Genomic DNA, 16,409 nt, shown 5'->3' with positions numbered 1-16,409 from the left:
AACAACCTTGCGCAATCTCAACACTGGCTGAGCCTCAAACCACAATATTTCTTTTTTCCTTTCTGCTTCAGCACAACGGCAAACAGTAGTAAATGATGTGCTTAGATTACAAAAACATTCTCTCTCGAGACTGTCAAGTTGCGGTTACTCGCATCAGTAGAGAAAACACACGATTTCACTAAGAATAACGAACAGGTGCAGTTTCGAGTAAGAGCTGAGGATACTAGTAACACCAATCGTAAGACTTATCACGCGAAGTCTACAATTAATATCCCAGGCACTACAGGCAACTAAACCGTTGAGAAATTATTTAGGCTTCTGAATGGTTCGTTCTTAACAGAAAAATTATGAGAGACATTTTCCAAGCCCAGAGGAAGGCCCTGAAGAACTTTGCAGCTACGCCGACAAAAATAACAGCCATGGTCAGGAATGGCGTTTGGCCTTATGTGAATGGACATAACAGGCAAGCTTTAAGCCTCCAGAAGGATAAAGAAAAAGCACCCTGGCTCATGGAACTGCTCAAAATACGCTCATTCGACATGTCATACAATGCCATCTTATTTGAGAAAAAATTCAGGGAAAAAGTGGTTCTAGTGCAAACAATCTCGTGAAAATCAAGTATCATCTGAACGCAAAATGAGAATATGGTTCCAATGGCTCTGAGCACTATGGGACTCAACTGCTGAGGTCATAAGTCCCCTAGAACTTAGAACTACTTAAACCTAACTAACCTAAGGACAACACACACACATCCATGCCCGAGGCAGGATTCGAACCTGCGACCGTAGCGGTCGCGCGGTTCCAGACTGTAGCGCCAGAACCGCTCGGCCACCAGCGGCCGGAAAATGAGAATAGCACGAAAGAATACCACCGAGGATGTTGAGTCCATAAGTTGGGCGCGGCAAATGTTGAAAGTACACACACGTAAAGATACAACAAATATATATTTGCTCGTTTGCAATGCCACTGTCTAAGGTCTGAGTTTGTCTAAGAGATTTGACAGTACTTCAAACCTTCTTCTGCTTAGCTCAATATAGTACACACACTTCACAAACTGTAGTAGAATATAAAGTAGCGTGTTTTACACTGTTCTGGCCAGAGACAACATTTTGCCACCTTAACGTACTGGCACACCTAGTAGAAATACCATATTTGAGACAAATTTTATATGACAGTTACATATGAAAAAAAAAAAAAACTTCCGATTCTCACTGTATTACACAAATACTGAAAGTAGGAAGTGCATGGAGTTTTGACGAAGCCCCTCATAAGGTCAAGTGCGCTTAAGGGGCGGGGTTATTCAGATATAGTTCAGGTGAATGAACACGGATAAGCGGCTCAAAGTATTTGTCAAACCATCGTATGAAAAAGTGAACATCACGGAGACGAAAATGGCTACGGAACAGTACTTCATTTAAGGCAAAACTGAATGCACAGATCTTGAATACTGAGAAAAAAAGAAGTTTCCCAGGAGTTGGAAACGCCTTAAGGGTTGATGTGGGGTTTTAACAAAAAAGGAAAAAAGTGTGGAAGGGAAATGAAATTATGACTTTACATTCATTTCTATAGGGAAGGCGGGAAAGCGGGAAGGGTCAAGAGACGTATATCAATGGTGATTCGCAATAAACAATAAAGAAAACATTAAGTATTGGGAACATATAAACGAAAGAATTGTGACTGTGAATTTTTCCACGTATGGACATGAGTGAATCTTAGTGAAAATGTCTGCCTCAACAAATGATGCTGCCAGAAAAATTAAGGATGAGTTTAATGACGAATTGACAAGTGTCTTGGGAAAGACAAACCCTCAAAAGGAAATGGTCCTTATATGAAAGTGCAATGGAAGAATGGGTTCAAAGGTGAATGATACAGTAGTAGGTAATCTCTTAAATGAAAATGGAGATAAACTTATAAAGACATGCACTGCTTTGAATTCGAAAAATTGTAATGGTTACAGCCCCCATAGATGGGTACATAAAACACTTGATAGATTCATTCCAGGGATTCTAGAACACTTCTTCATTACTTCATAGGAAATAAAAGTTCTAGACATAGGGTGAATAACTTAAGGGTCTGAAAAGGCCCGGAATGTGGCTTCTATCACTTTCTGCTTGAGGAAAAAAAATTATCTGCCGACCATGGGGGAAAATGGTACCTCGGGAAAATAGTATTCCTATTAAAATTCTGAATGTAGTTCCTTGTAATTTAAATAGTTTCAGAGACGAAAATGCTTAATTTTTTTATAAGCTGAGAGTAGCTACCCACCTGAAAATTTATATGATGGCGGAAATTAAAAGATGTATTCATGTGGCAGCATATGAAGCGATGGATCAAAAAAGCGAAGAAAGACTACAATACTCACGATTTTGGACGGAGAACATTCGGGGACCGATGAAATTGAAGAAGAAAATGTAAAAGAGCTGACTGGGGACGAGAGATCCAAATGGTAGGAGAAAGTGTGTGTATATAAATATGGAAGTTAATAAATGAATTTTTAACAACAGAAATGAGATTTGGGAATGGAGATGTAAGGAGACAGGTAGATGTATGTGGGTACAAATGTAATAGAAACCGGAAAAACAGTGAAGAGTTTAGGACGAAATGAGAAAGAAAGGACAAATATAAATTTATCGTACTACAGAATGGGAAAATCGTGTGGTGACGCAGATTGCGGAAGATGTTCAAATGGTTCACATGACTCTGAGCACTATGGGACTTAACATCTGAGTTCATCAGTCCCCTAGAACTTAGAACTACTTAAACCTAACTAACCTTAGGACATCACACACATCCATGCCCGAGGCAGGATTCGAACATGCGACCGTAGCAGTCGCGCGGTTCCGGACTGAAGCGCCTAGAACCGCTCGGCCACCACGGCCGGCCGCTTGCGAAAGAGAGAACCAGGAATAAGAGCATAGAAATGGCTTTCGAGAATGAACTATGTGAGCGAAATGAAGACCCAATAACCGCAGCAGACGTGGGAAAACCTGTGAAAGAAGAGGAAACCCTCCTCGACCAGGAAACATACCAATATAACTAGCGAAACACGGGCCGAGTGTTTTATGACAGTGTTTGAGGAAGTTGTTTAATTCATGTATATTAGAGGTAAAATGAGTTGCCCAAGGAATGGAAACTGATACATCCAATTGACGAGTAGGAAATCTGCAAGGATAGGAATTCCTTTAACAAAGGGTCAGTGTATGTACACAATGTTCTAGGCATATAATCATTTAGTGAGGACTGGTGAAGAATCTCTCAATGAGCTAGGGACCTTACTGCTCGTGTTGCGGCTTGCGTGCCTCACGGATCGAGATATCCGTACCTCAGGTGGGACCACAACACAGGGATATCTGTTGAGAGGCCCGACAAGCATGTGGTTATCGAAGAGAGGCAGTAGGCTCTTCGGTAAATACACGGCAACAGTCTGGATGATTGACTGATATGGCCTTGTAACACCAACCAGAGCGCCCTCATTGTGTTGGTACTGCGAACGGCTGAAAGGCAAAGGGAAACTACAGCCATAAATTTTCCCGAGAGTATGCCGCTCTACTTCATGGTTAAATCGCTACGACGTCCTCTCGAGTAAAATATTCCTGGGGTAAAATAGTCCCCCATTTGGATGTCCTGGCGGGGAAAAACCTGGCATTCTACGTATCTGAGCGTGGAAGTTTACATCCCTTAATCGAGTAAGTAGGTCAGAAAATTTAATAGGGGAAATGTATAGGTTGAAGTTAAACACAGTGGCAATTAATGAAGTTCGGTGACAGGGTAAAAAGGATTTATGATCAGGTGAATACAGGTTTGCCGATGACATCTCAACTCTGTCAGGGACAACAAAGGATTTGGAAGTACAGTTAAAGTAAACGGACAACATATTGAAAGGAGGATATAAGATGAACATCAACTAAATCAAAACGAGGATAATGGAATGAAGGTGAATTAAGTCAGGTGATCTGGTGGAATTAGATTAGGAAACGAGATTCTGAAGCAGTAGAAAGCGGATAGAAACGTATAAAAATGAGATTGACAGGGGTTGCAAAATGGCTAAGCAAGAATGTCTGGAGGACAACTATAGCGATTTAGGAGCGTATATCGTTAGGGGAAAGATAGTTACCGCCTAAGTTAAAGAGGCCTTTTGAGGAAAGAGAAGTGGTTGTATGAACATCAAGAGCTGAAATGGAAAACCAGTCCTAAGCAAAGACAGTTTTGAATGTTAACGAACTATGAGTTTAACAAGTCATGGTCGCAAAATACTAAGAAGAATTTTTTACAAAAGAATGGAAAACATGGTAGAAGCAGATCGTATATAAGGTCAGTTCGGATCCAGGAGAAATGTAGGAACACGTGAGTGTACTGAACCTGCGACTTATGTTAGAAGATAGGGCAAGGAAAGGCAAACCTAAGTTCATATTATTTGTATACTGACAGAAGGCTTTCGATAGTGTTGTCTGGTATACTTTCTTTGAAATTTTGAAGGTAGCTGGGTTAAATGCAGGGAGAAAAAGGCTATTTACAGATTCTACCGAAACCCTACGGGACTCATAAGAGTCTAGGGTTATGAAAGGAAAGCGGTGGTTGAAAAGGGACTGAGACAGGATTGTAGCCTGTCCACGATGTTATTCAGTCTGTACACTGAGCAAGCACGAAAGAAAACCTAATATAAATTAGCAGTAGGAATTAAAGTTTAGGGAGAAGAAGTTAAAACTTTGAGGTTTGCCGACGACATTTCAATTCTGTCGGAGACGCAATGGATTTGGAAGTACAGTTAAACGGAATAGACAGTATCTTGAAAGGAGGATATAAGATGGACATCAACCAAATCAAAACGAGAATAATGGAATGCAGGAGAATTAAATTAGGTGATCTGATGGAGTCAGACTAGAAAACGAGAGTCTCAAAGTAGTAGATGTCTGTGCAGCAAAATAACTGATGATGGCTGAAGTAAAGAGAATATAAAATTTAGACTGGCAATGACAAGGAAAGCGTTGTGAAGAAGAGAAATTTCTTATCATCGAGTATAGGTTTAAGCTTCAGGAAGTCTCTTCTGAAAGTATTTGTTTGGAGTGTGGCCACGTATGGAAGTGAAACACGGACGATAGACAGTTTAGACAAGAACAGAGAAGAAGCTTTTGAAATGTGGTGCTACAGAGCAATGCTAAAAATTAAATGGGTAGATCACATAACTAATGAGGAGGCACTGAATGTCTTTGGGGAGAAAAGAAATTTGGGGCACAACCTGACTTGAAGAAGGGATCTGTTGACAAGACACATTCTGAGAGACCAAGGGATCACTAGTCTAGTACTGGAGGGAGCTGTGGGTGGTGCAAATCGTAGTGGTAGAGTAAGGGACGAATACAGTAAGCAGATTCAGGAGGATGAGTGTTGCAGTAGTTATTCGGAGATGAGAAGGCATGCACAGGATAGAGTAGCATGGAGAGCTACACCAAAACAGTCTTCGGATAACAGCAACATCGACAATACTGACGTATTTGATATTTTATACTCAGGAAATTATTAGAAGAATATGATAAGGGGAGACTGATTGTAAATTTTCAAAAGACTGAATACCTGAGCAGTGAAGAAAATTCAGAAAGCGTAGCAGACTGAAGTACATCAAGGCATGTAAAAAAATTAGAATTTTTGGGTAACCAACTATCGGAAGATGGAACAAGCAACGACTAACCTATTATAAACAGCAATCCAGAAGCTAAATCCGCTGTTATTCTCTTGTAAGATAAGTTCTAAAATAATAAAGAGGTTCTATAGAAGTATCATAGAACTTATAACAACTTGCGGATGCAAGTGCTGGGTAATTTCTGGAGAAGCTGAAGACAAATTTAGAGTGGTAAAGTGGATTATCTCAGAAGATCATGTAGAACATCTCTGGGAGACCAGTTAGGAAATGTAACGATTAGGGAAGTAACCCAGATCGAAGAAAGCATCGCAGATGGAATAGAAGATCGCAGCTCGCCCTCTGTGAACATGTTATTCGGATGTCAGAAGGCATATGGTCAAAGAAGACCTTGATTTACCTTCCACAGGGAACAAGAGGAAGGCCGAAGATTGTCTGGTTAGATGGGTAAAGGATGTTATGAAAAGAAAGAAAATTAGAAGAAGATGAAGAAGCACGGCGAAATAGAAACCGATGGCGACAGATATGTGGTATGCGGCAAGAGCTGTTGGAGCCGCACAGCAAGGAAGGAGGACGTAATTTACATATTTATTAGGAGGGACAAGGAACATTAATTCTAGATGGACTAAAACAACTGTCCACTTTCTATCCATATTTAAAAATTTCGTAAGTTGGCAATTACATGATCCTGGTAAGTGCTGTCAAACCCGTAGATCACTTAAGGGACAGCGGAACTTAGTACACACAGTCATTCTCCCTGTGTCAAACTGCAACACATCACAGCTGTTGCTACATTCTGCAGTCTCCGAAAACTCTAATATTATAATGAATTTAGTCTCCTTGACAAGTAGAGATCGGTGTGAATTACCAAACTAAATGTTTGAGGCAGTATTGATCTAGTGGCTAGCAGAGGTCACGAATCTGAATTCCGTAACCAATGCTGAAGTTGTCGGTCGCGCCTGGAAGTTGACATTTCCCATTACAGTGGAGGGCCAGGCGGCCATCTGAAGGCCAACAGTGCCGGAATTCCAGATCCGCTAAGGCCTCACTTGGTAGCAGACCAAACCTAAGTGTGTGCAGTCGCCTTTATGTGTAAATTATTTTGCTGGTAGGTAATTCAAATAATTTTAGTTATAAATATATTTAATAAACGTCTGAAAGCATCCGCGTTAGTCTTCAAATTTTGGTCAAATCACGTAATTCAGATTTTCTTGTTAAGGGGGAAATGACTTGCAGATTCAAGAACAACATACGTACAAATCCTGTCCCTTCATTTAAAATTGGGAAGCTATGCGCGCGTACTTCGGTCAGACGTATTGTCAACACATGATGTGGTTACCTCGATTCATTATTATTTTTGACAATTTAATAAATCGTATTGAACTATGCTATTTATGACGGCAAATGTATATTAAGCGTGGACTACTGAAAGCCTAATTATGCTAATATTTCACATGTGCTACAAAGACACGTTACATCACTAATGTTTAAACTATGTAGGCCTTTAAGTAGTAAATTATATGCCAGACTCTTCACTGTTGAAAGTGTTTTAACACAGGGAGGACATCACCTAACTGCCCATACGTAAACACATAACAAATACCCTTTAAAAGATAAGGAAATAGAAACTATATTTTTCCAAGAAAAACATTGCATGAAAATGTCCCCCTGAACAGCACAGACAATAGCACATTTTACCCACTGAAAATTAGATGCTCTTTTGTCTATTACGAAAGATTACCCAACGCAGCATATATCTCGAACTGGTCAGACTAAAAGAAACACTTCCATTCGCACACAAATATTTCAGCACATTTACACAGCCATTACGTAGTCCTGCAACCTGGCGGTAATGAAGACCATAGTTTGATGATTCCCCAACTATTGTAATTATTGCACCTGTACAAAAACTCTCGAAGTTACCATAAGGTGCGACGTTCAATGCCGCGTAAAACGTTTTAAATGGAAACATTTCATGATATGCCATTTGTTATTTTCAGCTAAATAAACCTCTGTTGAAAAATATTAGTACATTCTTGTTAGCAAATAAAACGCGAAAATACAGGAATTTGCAATGTACTTTCCATATACGCAGAAATCAAAATTTTACTTCTAATTTAAGTAGTTTATGCTACCAAATTTTAATTAAATCACTATATAAGGACGCATATACATGTGTTACTTTGCATCGGCAGAAGAAATGGTATGACTGATACAGATGGCTGTTGTTCAGAGTTAATGAACGCATACTGCCGTCATTCTCCTTGCATGTGGTTATCGAGCAACACGGCACAGCGTTAAAACACTAGGTTCGTGTCTCGTGGTTAAAATTCCTTAATTATCGAATGCCTCAAGGGGAGATGAGATACTCTAAATGAAGCATTTTCCAATTATTACCTCTCAATAATATTTTATCTCTTCTGAACAATTTGAGATGTTATTTATCAAATATTTCCAATTGGAAGTGTACTTATCATTACAAAGTTAATAGTGCAAACGTAATAACATCCAATCGTTCTGCATTTAATTACTGCACTGTCTCTATCTGAGCAGATATTCATTCTAGAATGCTGTAGCTTTCATATTTTTATTCCTTGATTTCATATTCATCTAAAGAGGTTGGATACAGTCTGTAAAGAGAAGTGGCAGGGCTCCTAATCCATCTAACGCTTCCTAAGTGTTGAACTGTAAAGACAAGATACTATAAATGTTAGGGAAAAATTACAAATACAAGCATTGGTGGAATACATCATTACTATGGGACGACAATGCGACGCAGCCCATATGAACTCTAAAAAACGAAAACAACAGTGTACCGTCCATTCTTCCACAAATCATCCACCGATGGTACCTTTACACGTAATCTTTGTCCAGCGGGTGATGATATACGGTGCAAGAACTGCTAAAGCTCAAGCAGTAGGTACAGGGAAACAATACAGACTCAAAAACAGAGTACCATCTCCAGTGCTGAAAGTTATGAAACCAGTGTATTTGGTGTTATGTCATCCTGATCTCCACGCTTGAACGCAAAACATGAACGAGCCTTTCATCGCGACTCGCATATCAAAAAATATGTTTGTACGAATGCAAACTCTATAACTGTGTGTTTGTAATGCTGTGATAATGTTTGATGATGGTAAGAAAGGAAGAACTCTGGTACTAGAGCAACCTGATAGCATTCCAAGCCTTCCAGGGAGTGGATCGAGTTAAAATAATGAAATCCCAGCGTCCAACAGAAGAAACGACTAATGAAGCAAGAGGCAGGCAGAGAAGGAAGCGTCTAAGCCTGCAAGATGATCTAGAACAATATACAGACGATTCCGATTCTGCACTTGACTGTTTGTAGGAGCTACCACGCTGCCGACTGTGAGTTTATGTCATCTGAAACCTTGTACTTGGCTACCTGAAAACGTCTTTTTTTTTCTTTTTAAATGTTTAGCCCATTATTTCATGAACTGTTTCAGATACCTGTACCTTATTTTACACTTTCGTACCTCTCAGTACACTATTAATTGAGGTGATTAACGACATGGGATACTTCCTAATATCGTGTCGGATTTTCCTAGTGCAGCAGCTCGACGTGGCTTGGGCTCAACAAGTCGTTGGAAGTCCCCTGGAGGAATATTGAGCCGTCTATAATTGCCCAAGTGTTAGCGTTGAAGTACAGGGTGATTCAAAAAGAATACCACAACTTTAAAAATGTGTATTTAATGAAAGAAACATAATATAACCTTCTGTTATACATCATTACAAAGAGTATTTAAAAAGGTTTTTTTCACTCAAAAACAAGTTCAGAGATGTTCAATATGGGCCCCTCCAGACACTCGAGCAATATCAACCCGATACTCCAACTCGTTCCACACTCTCTGTAGCATATCAGGCGTAACAGTTTGGATAGCTGCTGTTATTTCTCGTTTCAAATCATCAATGGTGGCTGGGAGAGGTGGCCGAAACACCATATCCTTAACATACCCCCATAAGAAAAAATCGCAGGGGGTAAGATCAGGGCTTCTTGGAGGCCGGTGATGAAGTGCTCTGTCACGGGCTGCCTGGCGGCCGATCCATCGCCTTGGGAAGTTGACGTTCAGGTAGTTACGGACAGATAAGTGCCAATGTGGTGGCGCTCCATCCTGCTGAAATATGAATTGTTGTGTTTCTTGTTCGAGCTGAGGGAACAGCCAATTCTCTAACATCTCCAGTTACAGTAGCACCTTCGAAGAAAAAGGGACCAAAAACTTTATTGGCTGAAATGGCACAGAAAACGTTCACCTTAGGCGAGTCACATTCATACTGAGTTGTTTCCCGCGGATTCTCAGTGCCCCACATACAGACATTGTGACGGTTGACTTTCCCGTTAGTATGGAAAGTTGCTTCATCACTAAACACAATCTTTGAAACGAAAGATTCATCTGTTTCCATTTGAGCAAGGATAAAATCACAGAAATCGATTCTTTTAATCTTATCAGCTGCAGACAGTGCTTGAACAAATTTCAGACGATAAGGTTTCATAACTAACCTTTTTCGTAGGACTCTCCATACAGTTGATTGTGGAACTTGCAGCTCTCTGCTAGCTTTCTGTTGAGCGGTCGCCATCTTAGCATCAACTGACGCTGACGCCTAGTCAACAGCGCCTCAAGCGAACAAATGTACAACTAAATGAAACTTTATAGCTCCCTTAATTCGCCGACAGATAGTGCTTAGCTCTGCCTTTTGTCGTTGCAGAGTTTTAAATACCTAAAGTTGTGGTATTCTTTTTGAATCAGCCTGTATTTTGTGCACCAACTGATCTCTCGATTGTGTCCCATAAATTTTCGATGTGATTCATGTCGGATCATCTGGGTGGTCAAATCATTCGCTCGAACTGTCCAGAACGTTTTTCAGAGCAATCGTGAACAGTTGTGTTCCGGTGACACGTCGCATTGTCGTCCAATAAAATTCCATCGTTGTTTGGTAACATGAAGTCCGTGAATGCCCGCAAATGGTCACTACGTAGCCAAGACGATTGCTGTGCACACCGGTACCTCTAAACCCAGTAGCACGTCCTCTTGCATTGATGTATGCCTGTATTCGTCGCAGGATACAATACACAAGTTCATCAAGGCAATGTTGGACAGATTGTCCCACTCCTCAACGGCGATTCGGCGTAGATCCCTTAGCATGGCTGGTGGGTCACGTCGTCCACAAACAGCCCTACTCAATCTATCCCAGGCATGTTCGATAGGGTGCATGTCTGCAGAACATGCTGGCCACTGTATTCGAGCGATGTCGTTATCCTCTAGGAAGTGATTCACAAGACGTGCACGATGGGGGCGCGAATTGTCGTCCATGAAGATGAATGCCTGGCCAATATGCGGTCGATGTGGTTGCATTATCGGTCGGAGGATGCCATTTACGTATTGCACAGCCGTTACGGTGCCTTCCATGACCACCAGCGGGTTACGTCGGCCCCACATAATGCCAAATCAAAACAGCAGGGAACCTCCACCTTGCTGCAGTCGCTGGACATTGTGTCTAAGGCGTTCAGCCTGACCGGATTGTATCCAAACATGTCTCCGACGATGGTCTGATTGAAAGCATATACGACACTCATCGGTGAAGAGAACGTGATGCCAATCCTGAGCTGTCCATTCGGCATATTGTTGAGCCCGTCTGTACAACGCTGGTTGCAAAGATGGACCACGCCATGGACGTCGGGACTGAAGTTCCGAATCATGCAGCCTATTGCGCACAGTTTGAGTCGTAACATGACATCCTATGGCTACACGAGAAGCATTATTCAACATGGTGGCGTAACTAAGAGGGTTCCTCCGAGCTCTTATCCGCAGGTAGCGGTCATCCACTGCTAAATGAGCCCTTGGGTGGCCTGAACGAGGCATGTCATCGACAAGTCCTGTCTCTCTGTATCTCCTCCATGTCCGAACAACAGCGCTTTGGTTCGAGACGCCTGGACACATCCCTTGTTGAGAGCCCTTCCTGGCACAAACTAGCAATGCGGACGCGATCCAACCGTGGTGTTGACCGTATGGACATGGTTGAACTACAGACACCACGAGCCGTGTACCTCCTTCCTGGTGGAATGACTGGAAGTGATCGGCTGTCGGACCCCCTCCGTCTAATAGGCGCTGCTCATGTATAGTTGTTTACATTTTTGGGTGGGTTTAGTGACAGCTCTGAACAGTCAAAGGGACTGTGTCTGTGATACAATATCAACAGTCAGCGTCTATCTTCAGGAGTTCTGGGAACCAGGGTGATGCCAAACATTTCTTGATGTGTGTAGCAACGAGCCCAGAAGAGGCTCCGCTTACGATGTCGTTCTGTTAGCAAAGGTACTCGTGTCAGTCGTTTGCTCCTACAGCCCATTAACCCCTGATTTCTCCGCACTATCCTAACGGTTACGTTCGTCGCATATCCTCCATTGACTTCTGCCACTATTTCAAACAGTATTGCTTGTCTGCTAGAGCTGACAACTACGCAAACGCCGCTGCTCTCTATCGATAAGTTAAGGCCGTCCACCACTGCACTGTCCGTGGTGGGAGGTAATGCCTGAAATTCGACACACTCGAGACTGTGGTTCTCGGAATAAAGAATTCCCTAACGATCTGCGAAATGGAATGTCTCGTGCGCCTAGCTCCGGCTACAACTGCGCCTTCAAAGTATGTTAATTTCCGTCGAGCGACCACAGTGACGTCGGAAACCTTTTCAGTTGAGTCACCTGAATACAAATGATGGTTTCGCAAATGCGCTGCCCTCTTATACGTTGTGTACGCGATACTACTGCCATCTGCATGTGTGCATATAAATTATCCCATTACTTTGTCATCTCAGTGTAGTTGCAGAGCCACCTAAATGCATGTAACTCTAACAATTTTTTAACTGGAGATTTTAAAGAAAAACCTAAACACAAAATAAAAAAATTGTAAATAATTAATTGTTTGTCTATGTGTTCTGTATCTGGTTCAGTAATTAAGAAAAGTAGTAATTTATCACGCTCGAGCAGATACAGATGAGAGCCCTCATCCGGTGGGTCCAGCCTGGCGTCTTTTCGTGGCCTCTTCGTAATGGTGCTGCGGAAGGACACGTGCCTGAAAGTCACAGACAAATTATAGGGAGACAGCAGTCTTACACTCCTCTGACACCCAAACCTCCAGATGTCATACAGTCAGGTAGATACCAGTCTTTTTATATCAACAGAGTATAAACCAAAACTACGATACAGTCTATGGTATGTGCTGTCGACCAGGAGAACGAGCGTAAACGGTAAGTAATAAGTAACTCCTGAACAATGGAGCATATATAAACAATAACTATGAGTGTCTGTAGACTGTGAGTCACGGGTTAGAGTCTTCGTCATGTCAGTTTTTGTACTATAGTACCTGCGAAAGTGTAATAAGGGACAACATGTTCCTAACATGTGAAAGGACTGTTCAGGATTTATAGTAATGTTCTTCAAATGGTTCAAATAGCTCTAATCACTATGGGACTTAACATCTAAGCCGGCCACTGAGGCCGAGCGGTTCTAGGCGTTTCAGTCTGGAACTGCGCGATCGCTACGGTCGTAGGTTCGAATCCTGCCTCGGGCATGGATGTGTGTGATGTCCTTAGGTTAGTTAGGTTTAAGTAATTCTAAGTTTAGGGGACTGATGGCTTCGGATGTTAAGTCCCATAGTGTTCAGAGCCATTTGAACCATTTGAACTTAACATCTGAGGTCATCAGTCCCAAAGACTTAGAACTACGTAAAGCTAATTAACCTAAGGACATCACACACATCCATGCCCGAGGAGGACTCGAACCTGCGACCGTAGTAGCCACGTGGCCACAACGGCCGACCAGTAATGTTCTATTGGCAGTCCTTTTTCGCTTCGTTTATTTGAAAGTAGCAAACGTATGAATTACGCATGTAGTTTCACACAGTAAACATAAACAATCGGAGAAACAACTGCATTACAGGTTGCATGGGGGCTTAATTAAAATAAAATGCAAATAATTTTAATTTTTTGCTTCAGTAGCTGTCTGTTCGGTTACAAAGTCTCGTAACGGTTGGCCCTGACTAGTATTAGTACGCAATCTGACTGCATAGAACAACAACAAAGAATGAAATGGAAATTTTCATTAACACAATTAATTAATTAAGTCCCCAGCAACTATAAAACCTACGAAACCAAAGCACAAGTGTAACTGTTCTGTGTGTGGAAGTATGACTCAACGTACGCATCTGGCACGGTTCTTCTTCAACAACACAAGAAATTTTAAATATCATTTATACTGAATTAATTAAAGAAAATAGAAATACCATAATTACTCAAGAAAACCAGAATTACACTCTAATACAAGAACACAAGCCAGATGCTTTGTTGACTGAACCTGTAATGACGCATTATTCAGGACATTGAAATAATGAGAAAGAAAAGAAAAGTAGTTTGTTACCTTAATTTATATTGATGAAAAGCACTCTAGACATTACAATCTCTCCACACCGACTCGCTACTATCACATCTCAACAAGAACTTTTCAGTATCACATCTCAGCAAGCACTTCCTACTAGCTCATCTCAACAAACACTACTCACTACGACATCTCAGCACTGACTACCACGAGCTCTCCCAAAGCACTGCCCACCACGAGCTCCCAATAATCACTGCCAGTGGAGGCGGCGGAACAATACTCTCTAGCGCGATCTCTGGCGCTGTGGCTCAGTGTAGCCACCTTTCATATGCCCTTCCTCCACGGGCTAGAATTTGATGGTATTTTTGCCAGCATTGGTGGTGAAAATACCACCAAATTCGTCAAAAAAATACAGACAAAAATAAAAGATAATATTAATGCGTAAATATCATATAACTAGATAAAATTTTGGCTTTGCACTGACCTTTCAATAACCTAATATATAAAATACAGTAAGCAATACAAATTCTTTCATACATGTGACTTTACAGAATAGTTTACACAAGTATTATGTGGTTAAACAGTTCAATCAATAGCGTCAGCAATGACGAATATGTGCAGGTAAGAGTCTCATAACTTTTCACAAACAGTAATACACAAAAAATCAGTTTATACAAATATTCACATAAACGCTTTCCATAGCCCAAGAAACAAGTAGTTGACAGTTCCAGCAGTAGCACCCAGCAATGGTCAACAGGTGCAAATACCAACAAGTAACATTATTTCAGTAGAAACAATCCATCAGTGGCACCCAGTAATGTTGAATAGGTGCAGACACCAACAAGTAACACCATTTCAGTATAAGCAGTTCCATTAGTGGCACCAGCAATGTTGAACAGGTGCAGACACCCACAAGTAACATCTTTTCAGTAGAAGCAGTCCATCAGTGGCACCCAGTAATGTTGAATAGGTGCAGACACCAACAAGTAACACCATTTCAGTATAAGCAGTTCCATTAGTGGCACCAGCAATGTTGAGCGGGTGCACACAGCAACAGGCGACATCTTTTCAGTAGAAGCAGTCCATCAGTGGCACCCAGCAATGTTGAGCAGGTGCAGACATCAACAAGTAACACCATTTCGGTAGAAGCAGTCCATCAGTGGCACCCAGTAATGTTGACCAGGTGCTGACCGCAGTCCATAGAATTCACTATCACTAATCACACTGTTCATCAGCAGAAATTAAACATGTCCTAGTGACACCAATCATGTAGAAAAAGTGCAAATAACAGTCCATAATATTCCCTATCACTAATCACACAGTTCATCAGCAGAAATTAAACATGTCCTAGTGTCACACATCATGTTGAAAAGTGCAGCACCATCACTAATCAGACAGTTCAGGCATGAACAATAGTTTGAATACACATACAAATGCTTTTACACTAAACATACAAATCATAACAAACACACAAATGATATCAGATAATTGTCCTATTAACTATTACAATACACAAATAACAGTAAACCTATAATATTTATGGGTGTCAGTGCAAGCCACAACAAACAAGTAAAATAATTTTTAGGAGATAGGTTGGGATCACTTCTCTGGCATTATAAAAGGAAAACACACAAAACACACTCACTCATCTTTCATCCACATTTAGTGCTCCTGTGTAGTTGAATAGTGTTAACTGTGTAAACGCAATTCTGTCAAAATTTTATGTTCATCATGTGTATCAAGTAGTAGTGGCAGCAATGTATAACAGTCAATAATAGTTAGTCAACGTCATAGTCATCATGTCAAGACCAATGTTTGCCAAGCCAGATCAAAATGTACGGTTGCTGAACAACTGTCAGTGAGCCAAGATATGCAAATGCTTCCTCTCTCCAAAAAAAATATATACTGCTTATTGATTTAACAAAGTGTGTGTGTACAGGCAATCTTCTTTCTACCTGAGTGTTCTAGTCTGCCATCTTCATCCTCCTTGTCCCATATAGACCAACAAAAAAATATGCTCCTCACTTACTTTACCTCTTATCCACCAAAACTCCAATAATCATCAGCATCACATAATCTCAATACTTCTATAATACATCTTCAATACGTCGATACATATAAACCTTATCATCAATATCATTTACCTTACCTCTTGTCCACGAAAACTCCAATAATCATCAACTTCACATAATCTCAATACCTCTATAATACCTCTTCAATACGTTGATACATATAAACCTCAGCACCAATATCATTTCACTTCCATAACAACTCTTCCCTCTAGTCAGTCTCCTCGAACAAGTACAGACAAAATCCTAATGCAAACCTCAATTCATCATCTCATACAAACCGAAGACACAATGTCAACACACAACCTCTGTATAATCCATCTGA

The sequence above is a fragment of the Schistocerca nitens genome, chromosome 1, assembly GCF_023898315.1.
Source record: "Schistocerca nitens isolate TAMUIC-IGC-003100 chromosome 1, iqSchNite1.1, whole genome shotgun sequence".
Classification (NCBI taxonomy): Eukaryota; Metazoa; Arthropoda; class Insecta; order Orthoptera; family Acrididae; genus Schistocerca; species Schistocerca nitens.
Note: the sequence above shows the minus strand (reverse complement) of the source record.